At 39.1% G+C, this 9,184-nt stretch overlaps 1 pseudogene; it reads right to left on the reverse strand.

The window, feature by feature from the left end:
• Nucleotides 1-1,242: 1,242 nt before the first annotated feature.
• LOC132537883 (U6 spliceosomal RNA) lies at nucleotides 1,243-1,338 on the reverse strand (annotated as a pseudogene).
• Nucleotides 1,339-9,184: the final 7,846 nt, after the last annotated feature.

Genomic DNA, 9,184 nt, shown 5'->3' on the forward strand with positions numbered 1-9,184 from the left:
AGGAATACTCCCATCTCCACACACCTGATTCCCTGCTATGAGTCCTGGCTATGGAGAAACCTCAGCACACATGGGTAACACATTATCCCAACTCTGATGAGTGTTGTTGACCTCCAAAAAGTCATCAACTGTTCTAGTCATCCCTGTTTAGGATAATAAGGAACATGAGGGGCCAAGTGGTGGCGTCCTTTGTTAAGCACACACACTGCAGTGCTCAAGGATGAAGGTTGAAGTCCCTGGTCCCCACCTGCAGGGAGAAAGCTTCACAAGCAGTGAAGCAGGGCTGCAGGTATCTCTCTCTCTCTCTTTATTTCCCCCTCCCCTCTCAATTTCTGTCAGTCTCTATCCAATAATAAATACATGAATAAATAATAGGGAACACGATAGGATGTGAAGTCTAGGATTAGAAACCCATAAACTCCTTTGCTGTAAAATAAGTTCCTTGGTTAAAAGCAATGCTAACCTGCAGGGGGAAAGCTTTTTGAGTGGTGAAACAGTGCTGCAGGTGTCTCTCTGTCTCTCTCTATTTATCTCCCCATTCCTCTTAATTTCTGACTGTCTCTATTCAATAAATTTTTTTTTTTGTCTCCAGGGTTATCACTGTGACTTAGCGCCTGCACCATGAATCCACTGCTCCTGGATGCAGTGGATTTTTCCATTTTTTTGTTGTTATTGTTGTTGTTGGATAACAACAAAATAGAAATAGAGAGAAAAGGGGAAGACAGAGGGGGGGAGAGAAAGATAGACACCTGCAGACACTTTTCGCTGCTTGTGAAGTGATCCCCTTGCAGGTGGGGAGCCCAGGGCTCCAACTGGGATCCTTATATGACTCTTGTGCTTCGAGCCATGTACACTTATCCTGCTGCGCTACTGCCCAGCCCCCAATAATTTCTTTTTAAAGCAATGCTGTGTGAATAAAGGGGGATAAAGATAAAGCATTTATTAAAGTCCACAGATAATGATTTATAGGCCAAGGCTCTTTTTTTCATCTATGAATATCCAATTATCTCAATACTAATTATTATAAAGACTATCCTTTCTCCATCAAATTGCTTTTGCAGCTCTGTCAGAAGTCATCTGGCAAATCTTTGTGAGGCTTTGTTTTTAAATTTTCTATTTTATTCTGTGATTTAATGTCTACTTGTTTCCCAGCACTTCACTATCTTAAATACATTAGATAAATATAAGTCTCAAAATCAGGCTATGTGATTTTATCATTTTATTTATTATTTTGTAGAGGTGAAAAATATGAGACGCAAGTCTGCATGTCATCCTTGCACAGAGATCATGCTGGTCTTCTCTGTATCATCACAATTTTAGTCTAGTGCTGTCAAAGCGAAGACTTCCATTTTTATTAGTTTCTGAAATTGTTTTGGTTCTTCTAGCTATTTTTGTTTCTTGTATAAATTCCAAAATCAATTTGCTACAAAAAATCCTGAGGGGCCAGGCAGTGGTACACCTGTTAAAGTATACATATTGCCATGCATGAGGACGTAGGCCCCCACCTTCAGAAGGAAAGCTACATAAGCAGTGTAGCAGTGCTTAAGAGGTCTCTCTTTCTCTTCCCCTTTTTATCTATCACCTGCTTCTCAATTTCTCTCTGTCACTATCCAAAAAAGAAAGAAAGTCATTGGGTAGTGGCACACCTGGTTGAGCGTACTGGTTACCATGTTCAAGGCTCTGGGTTCGAGTCTCTGCTCCCTACCTGCAAGGGTTAACGTTCACAATTGGTGAAGCAGGTAGGCAGGTGTCTTGTCTTTCTCTGTCTCTCCCAATATCACACACCTCTATCAGCTTCTTGGTCCTATCAAATAAAAACAAAAAAAAAAAAAAAGGAAAAAGGTGGTTGCTGGGAGTGGTGAATTCAAAATGCTACCACTGAGCCACATGGATAACACTAATGGAAAAGAAAGAGGGAAAGAGAAAGAGAGGCCACTGGGAGTGGTGAATCTGTTGTGCAGGCACCCAGACTTAGCACTAACTCTAGTATCACTTAAAAAAGTATTCTGGGGAGTCGGGCTGTAGTGCAGCGGGTTAAGCTCAGGTGGCGCAAAGCACAAGGACCGGCATAAGGATCCCGGTTTGAACCCCGGCTCCCCACCTGCAGGGGAGTCGCTTCACAGGCGGTGAAGCAGGTCTGCAGGTGTCTATCTTTCTCTCCTCCTGTCTTCCCCTCCTCTCTCCATTTCTCTCTGTCCTATCCAACAACGACAACAACAATAATAACTACAATAATAAAACAACAAGGGCTACAAAAGGGAATAAAAAAAAAGTATTCTGCTGGGATTTTGATAAATAATTGATTAGTTTAGAAATAACTGATATCTTTGCTATATTGGTCTCAATGAACATGGTATGCCTCTTCACTTAGTCTTTATCTTCACATTTTTATTAGCATTTTGTAGATTTTAGCATTTAGATCCTGTATGTAAACATGCTATATTAATATATAGTATTTCCTCCTTTTTTGAACAATTATAAATAGTACTGTTCCTTTAGTTTATGTTTCTGATTGTTCATTAAGGCATTAGTAATGAACATGATTGCTTTTCGTGTGTTGGCTTTAAATCTTGAGAATTTGCTAAATTCACTTATTAGTTCTGAAAATTTTCTAGCATTTGTTGTTTTGGCAGATTCTGAGAAATTTTCTAGACAATTTGTGTCCTCTGCAAATTAGGAAATAAGTTGTTTCCTTCTTTCTGTATGCCTTTAATTTCCCTTTCATTCATTTCAGTATACCCCAACCTACTAATCTGTTCTCTTTTTGATGGAGAAGTAGTTCTTATTTCATACCAAACACCTCTTCAGCACAAATTCAAACTCTGTCCAGAGCTCCAGGGAATAGTGTTTTGGAATTTTGAATTGTAGAAAGGAAATTCATTGTACTTACGACTTCATACCAGTCCCACTGGGATAAGGAACAACAGATTCATTAATCACATACACTACTTTTTTGCAGATAAATAAATGAATATTTCACACTGGGTGAGATAAATAATGGAGAAAATAGCATAATGGTTATGCAAAGAGACTTTCATGCTTGAGGGTCCAAGCCCCCACACCACAAGCCAGAGCTGAGCAGTACTGGGGGGGGGAGTAGTCTCATATAAGTTGTGGTCAGGTTTTATTGCAGGTGAATTTGTATCAAATTCAAAAAAGAAATAGTTTTCAGAAATGCTTAGAATTGTAAATTATAGATAGGAGAACATGAATATATTTTGATGTGGAGTCGTTTTGTTGTTTTTGTTGTTGTTTTTAGATTTGTTATTCCTCAACTATAAGTTTGTCTGAGTGTGTTTAGAGCTTCTCCTTCCAATCATCTGTTTCTTTCTTTCTTTCTGTTTTATGAGAATTTGTCATAATTTCTGGTCTACTCAGAGCACCTGTTCCATTTGCTGTGATGAACTTACTCTTGAGTCACTTTTCTGTCATTTTCAAGGATTTGGGGGTATAGAGTTTAAATGTGTGTTTTCATCTGCTAACTTCTTCAGTCTTCTTCCTTTCCATATTCATGACACAAGTACATGCACACACACATTTTATTTATTTTGGTCTTCACTGCTCCAGGTTTACTTATTCAGATAGAAAGAGTGGAAGATAGACAGAAATAGAGGGAAAGACAGCAAATACAGAAGCATTTCAGCACAGTGGAGGTGAGGCTCAAACCTGACTTGTGCACCTGACGTAGCAAGTGAATTATTCCTCTGGCCCCACACTTTTGTTTTATGTTATTAATAATAACCATATGCTACTGCTATAGTCAGTAAATAAACATAGTCTTGAACCAGGTATAATCAAGATTCCCCTCTCTTCCAAAAGAAAAAATGGTTAGTACAACCTTTTTGGCCACTTAACTTTGAAAAGAACCAGGTAACAGAGTAAATGACCTTATTCAACAAAGCTGGGACTTTTTTCTGTTGCTTTTTTAAAAAATATTTTATTTATTTATTAATGAGAAAGTTAGGAGGAGAGAAAGAAAGAACCAGATATCACTCTGGTAGATGTGTTGCCAGGGATTGAACTCAGGACCTCATGCTTGAGAGTCTAGTGCCTTAGCCACTGTGCCACCTCCCGGACCACTTTTTTCTGTTTCTTTTCTTTTTTTTTTTTTACTGTTGTTATTATTTTTTTAATTAGATTTACAAAATTATAAGACAACAAGTATAATTCCTCATCTTTCCCACCACCAGAATTCCATGTCCCCATTCCCTCCATTGGAAACTATAGTAGTTCTCCCAAGGTCACAAATATAGGTTGACTATTACTTCTATAACTATACGTGTGTGTGTATGTGTGTGTGTGTATATCCCATTTTTTTTAAATTTATTTCTTTATTGGGGAATTAATGTTTTACACTCAACAGTAAATACAATAGTTTGTACATGCATAACATTTCCCAGTTTCCCATTTAACAATACAACCCCCACTAGGTCATTTATCATCCTTCATGGACCTGTATTCTCCCCACCCACCCACCTCAGAGTCTTTTACTTGGGTGCAATATGCCAATTCCATTTCAGGTTCTACTTGTGTTTTCTTTTCTGATCTTGTTTTTCAACTTCTGCCTGAGAGTGAGATCATCCATATTCATCCTTCTGTTTCTGACTTATTTCACTCAACATGATTTTTTCAAGGTCCATCCAAGATCGGCTGAAAACGGTGAAGTCACCATTTTTTACAGCTCAGTAGTATTCCATTGTGTATATATACCACAACTTGCTCAGCCACTCATCTGTTGTTGGACACCTGGGTTATTTCCAGGTTTTGGCTATTACAAATTGTGCTTCCAAGAACATATGTGTACACAAATCTTTTTGGATGGATGTGTTGAGTTCCTTAGGATATATCCCCAGGAGAGGAATTGCAGGGTCATAGGGTAGGTCCATTTCTAGCCTTCTGAGAGTTCTCCAGACTGTTCTCCACAGAGGCTGGACTAATTGACATTCCCACCAGCAGTGCAGGAGGGTTCCTTAGACCCCACAGCCTCTCCAGCATTTGCTGCTGTTACCTTTTCTGATGTATGACATTCTCACAGGAGTGAAGTGATATCTCATTGTTGTCTTTATTTGCATTTCTCTGACAATCAGAGACTTGGAGCATTTTTTCATGTGTTTCTCAGCCTTTTGGATCTCTTCTGTGGTGAATATTCTGTCCAAGTCCTTCCCCCATTTTTGGATGGGGTTATTTGTTTTCTTGTTGTTGAGTCTGGCAAGCTCTTTATATATTTTGGTTATTAAACTCTTATCTGATGTATGACATGTAAAGATCTTCTCCCATTCTGTGAGGGGTTTGGGTAGTGGTTTCTTTTGCTGTGAGGAAGCTTTTTAATTTGATATAGTCCCATAGGTTTATACTTGCCTTAGTCTTCTTTGTAATTGGATTCGTTTCATTGAAAATGTCTTTAAAATTTATGCAGAAAAGAGTTCTGCCAATATTTTCCTCTAAGTATTTGATAGTTTCTGGTCTAACATCCAAGTCCTTGATCCACTTGGAATTTACTTTTGTATTTGGTGAAATACAGTGATTCAGTTTCATTCTTCTGCATGTTTCAAACCATTGTTTCCAACACCATTTGTTGAAGAGACTCTGCTTTCCCCATGTAATAGTCTGGGCCCCTTACTCAAAGATTAGATGTCCATAAGTGTGGGGCCTCGCCTTCTTTTCCTTTCTAAGTCACTCTTACATCTCTTACTACTTCCAAGTGTTCTTCCTTTTATTCCCTGCCTTTTCCTTAAGGTCCTCATGGAATTGGAGTTCAAAGCCCTCTAGTCATCTCTAACATTCTCTGCCCCCACTCCTGACCCAAGTATGGACCAAAATTATTTTCAGGGTGCAGAAGGTGGAAGGTTTGGTTTCTGTAATTGCTTCTCCACTGGACATGAACATTGGCAGGTCGATCCATACCCCCCAACCTGGAGAGGTGAGTTTCTAGACACATTAGCTAGGTTGTTTGCCCAGGGAGTTCAGGATGGAATCATAGTAGCATCTACAAGTTCATGGCTGAAAGGCAGTAAGGTATAAAGCAGGACAAAATATTCAATAAAAAAGAACCAAAAAGTAAGAATGAGAATATGGATCTTAGGGTGGAAAGAAGCTAGGAAGTCTATTTTATGTATGTCTCAAGGGGTCCATGACTTTTGTAATTTTTGCAGGAGCTTGATAGCTAGCATGAGGGTGAACTAAACATTTTGTCTGGGAAGATGGTGCCAGAGTTGAGAATGGAACTTGAAAACTAGATAAGGGCAGAGAGTCACTCCTAAACTTGAAGAAAATATATAAGTACAGTTATTGTTTACCACATCAGTCTACCCATATCTATTCATTTTTAGCACAGGAGCCTGTGCAACCTCTGAGTCCCTGTCAGTCTGAGCTTGTAGTCCCCAATCACAGGGAAACATTCTAGGCTGCACTCATTTCAGGACTTGTCTTTCTCGAGTGGCAGGGTAGGAGTTTTCTAAACTCTTAGCATTTTACAAGAATGTGGAACTCCAGGAATCAGAAAACAGACTAGATGGAAATGTGCAAGATGTGTGCAGTGAGGTTGAAGAGACAACACAGTGGTTCTACAAAAGACTTTCCTGCTTGAGATTCTGATTGATTCCCAAATTTAATCCCCAGTACCACCGTAAGCCAGAGCTGAGCAGTACTCTGGTCTTTCTCTTTGTGTACCTTTCTCTCTGTCTCTCTTTCATTAAATCTAAAACAAACAAACATTGAAAGCATTTCTAAAGATTTTATTTATTAATGAAAAAGATAGGAGGAAAGAGAAAAATAACTAGACATTACTCAGGTACATGTATGTGCTGGGGGGATTGAACTCAGCACCTCATGCTTGAGGATCCAATGCTTTATCCACTGTGCCACCTCCCAGAATACAAAAGCACAAAAGTACCTATATTTCCCAGAACCTCATCTCTCCAGAGTCCTACCCCACTAGGGAAAGAAATAGGCTGGGGGTATGGATTGACCTGCCAAAATCCATGTCCAGCAGAGAAACAATTACCTTCTACCTTCTGCACCTCATAAAGAATTTTGGCTCATACTCCCAGAAAAGGATAAAGAATAGGGAAGTTTCCAATGAAGGAAATGGGACACTGAACTTTGGTAGTGAAAACTGTGGAAATGTACCCCTGTTGTCTTACAGTCTTGTTAATCAGTATTAAATCATAAATTAAAAAAATGTATGTAAAGTGGTTATTTATGGTTGCTCAGATTATGAGAAGTATTTACTGTTTTCTTCTTTTCCAAATTTTCTGCAGTGACTATGTAAACTTTTAATTTTCTAAAATTATTTATTTATTTACCCTTTTATTTATTGTTGTAGTTATTGATGTCATCGTTGTTGGATAGGACAGAGAGAAATGGAGAGAGGAGGGGAAGACAGAGTGGGGGAGAGAAAGACAGACACCTGCAGACCTGCTTCACCACTTGTGAAGTGACTCCCCTGCAGGTGGAGAGCTCGAACAGGGATCTTTAGGCTGGTCCATGCATTTTGCACCACCTGCGCTTAACCTGCTGAACTACCGCCCGACTCCCTGACTTTTAATTTTTTATATTAAAAAAAATTTATCTGGTGACCTGGGAGGTGGTATAGTGGGTAGACATCTGACCTACGAATATGAGGTGACAAATTCATTCCCTGGCATCACATGCACTAGAGTGATGCTCTCATTCTCTCACTCATTTAATAAACATTTTAAAAATCTTTATGATCTGCTCAAGAATATTCTTTCATCTATTTTTGCATCTGATGTTGTACTTTATTTTATTCCTGAATTAAATAAAAACTTTTTCATCACTTTTTGTAACTATATAGTTTTGAACTTTTCTAACTATATAGTTCGAAAGGAAGGGTCTTCTAGACATCACAGAAAGAAGGTGTACCTTTCATACTTACAACATAGTGACCATACAGACTTCTACAATAAAATACACTTGTGTTTTCTTTTTCCAAAAAAGGAGATATTGATAAGTAGTTGTAGATTATAATTTTGTATCTTTTGCAAAGATGAAGTCACTTTGTCTTTATCAATATAATGGGAATAACCATTATCTGAAATTCTCTGACAATCACAATAGGTCTGCGCTTAGCAACTACCATGAACAGAATTCTTTCACAGAAGCTCTTTGAACCTGAAATTGAGTAGTACTCGGTGACCATGGGTCCTCAGACTTAGGAAGTCTTAATCAGCCTTGGTCAGGAAGGCAGAACCGATACAGGAGTTTGTAGGGTCTGCCCCTAGCCCTCAATTAAGGAGCAGTTTATGCAACATACCTCCTTTTTGAGTCAAACCCAGGGTCATTGTTGGGCTGAGGTAACATTAATTATTTTTCCGCTTGTCGGATTTCATGAAAAAGATGCGAAAATGGCCTGTGTGTGAAAGAGTGCAGGCAGAGGCTGTGAGCTGATTATGTCAAAGCTAGTCAAAGCATCCTTGGTGTGGGAGATTGTAATCAACAAAGCATGGAGACATCTGTGCCCATTACAGGGGGAGCCCATCCAGCATGGCTCCCCAGCAGAGACAAGAAACCAGCTTTAACCCCTGCTGGACTAGATTGCATTGGCTGTATGAGGCAGAGAAATTTGACCATCACTCATATAGGAAGCCAAATGGCAAAGGAAGTAATTGTTCTTATCTTGAGAGGTAGGGTGCAGGGAAGGCATTGATTTGTCCCTTTGACACAGCAGCATCTATTCTTCCTGTGATTTGGCAGCCACAGAGCTAGGTCAAGGCTCAGATCTGCAAAGCTTGGAGAGATGAAAAAATAAAAGAGAAAAGTGTCAGTAATCATTAGTCAGGTGCTCAGCAAACGCTAGAAGAAGAAGTCAGGTGCTCTAGACATTCTACACAGAGGGGGATTTGAAACTGTGTTCTGACTGAAGATGTGTCCCAAATTGACAACAGATTTGATGCCAGGTTGAGAACTCTTCAATTTGGCCTTATCTCTTTTCAAGAGAACTGCTTGAGGTAGTTGATGCTGTGGGCCCTGCACCCAACACAGCTCTGATCTTGACCTTGGAAATCATTTGATCCAATGGACAGCAAACCTAATTTTTTAAAGTCCAAAACATTATGCTTCCTTTCATTTTCTCAAATGAAAAACTTCAATTATAAACCCCACTTACATACATGACAATGAAGTAATCATATAATCATGGCTGAAGAGTTGAGTCAGTGATAGA

This window comes from Erinaceus europaeus, chromosome 3 (genome assembly GCF_950295315.1).
Source record: "Erinaceus europaeus chromosome 3, mEriEur2.1, whole genome shotgun sequence".
NCBI classification, from domain to species: domain Eukaryota; kingdom Metazoa; phylum Chordata; class Mammalia; order Eulipotyphla; family Erinaceidae; genus Erinaceus; species Erinaceus europaeus.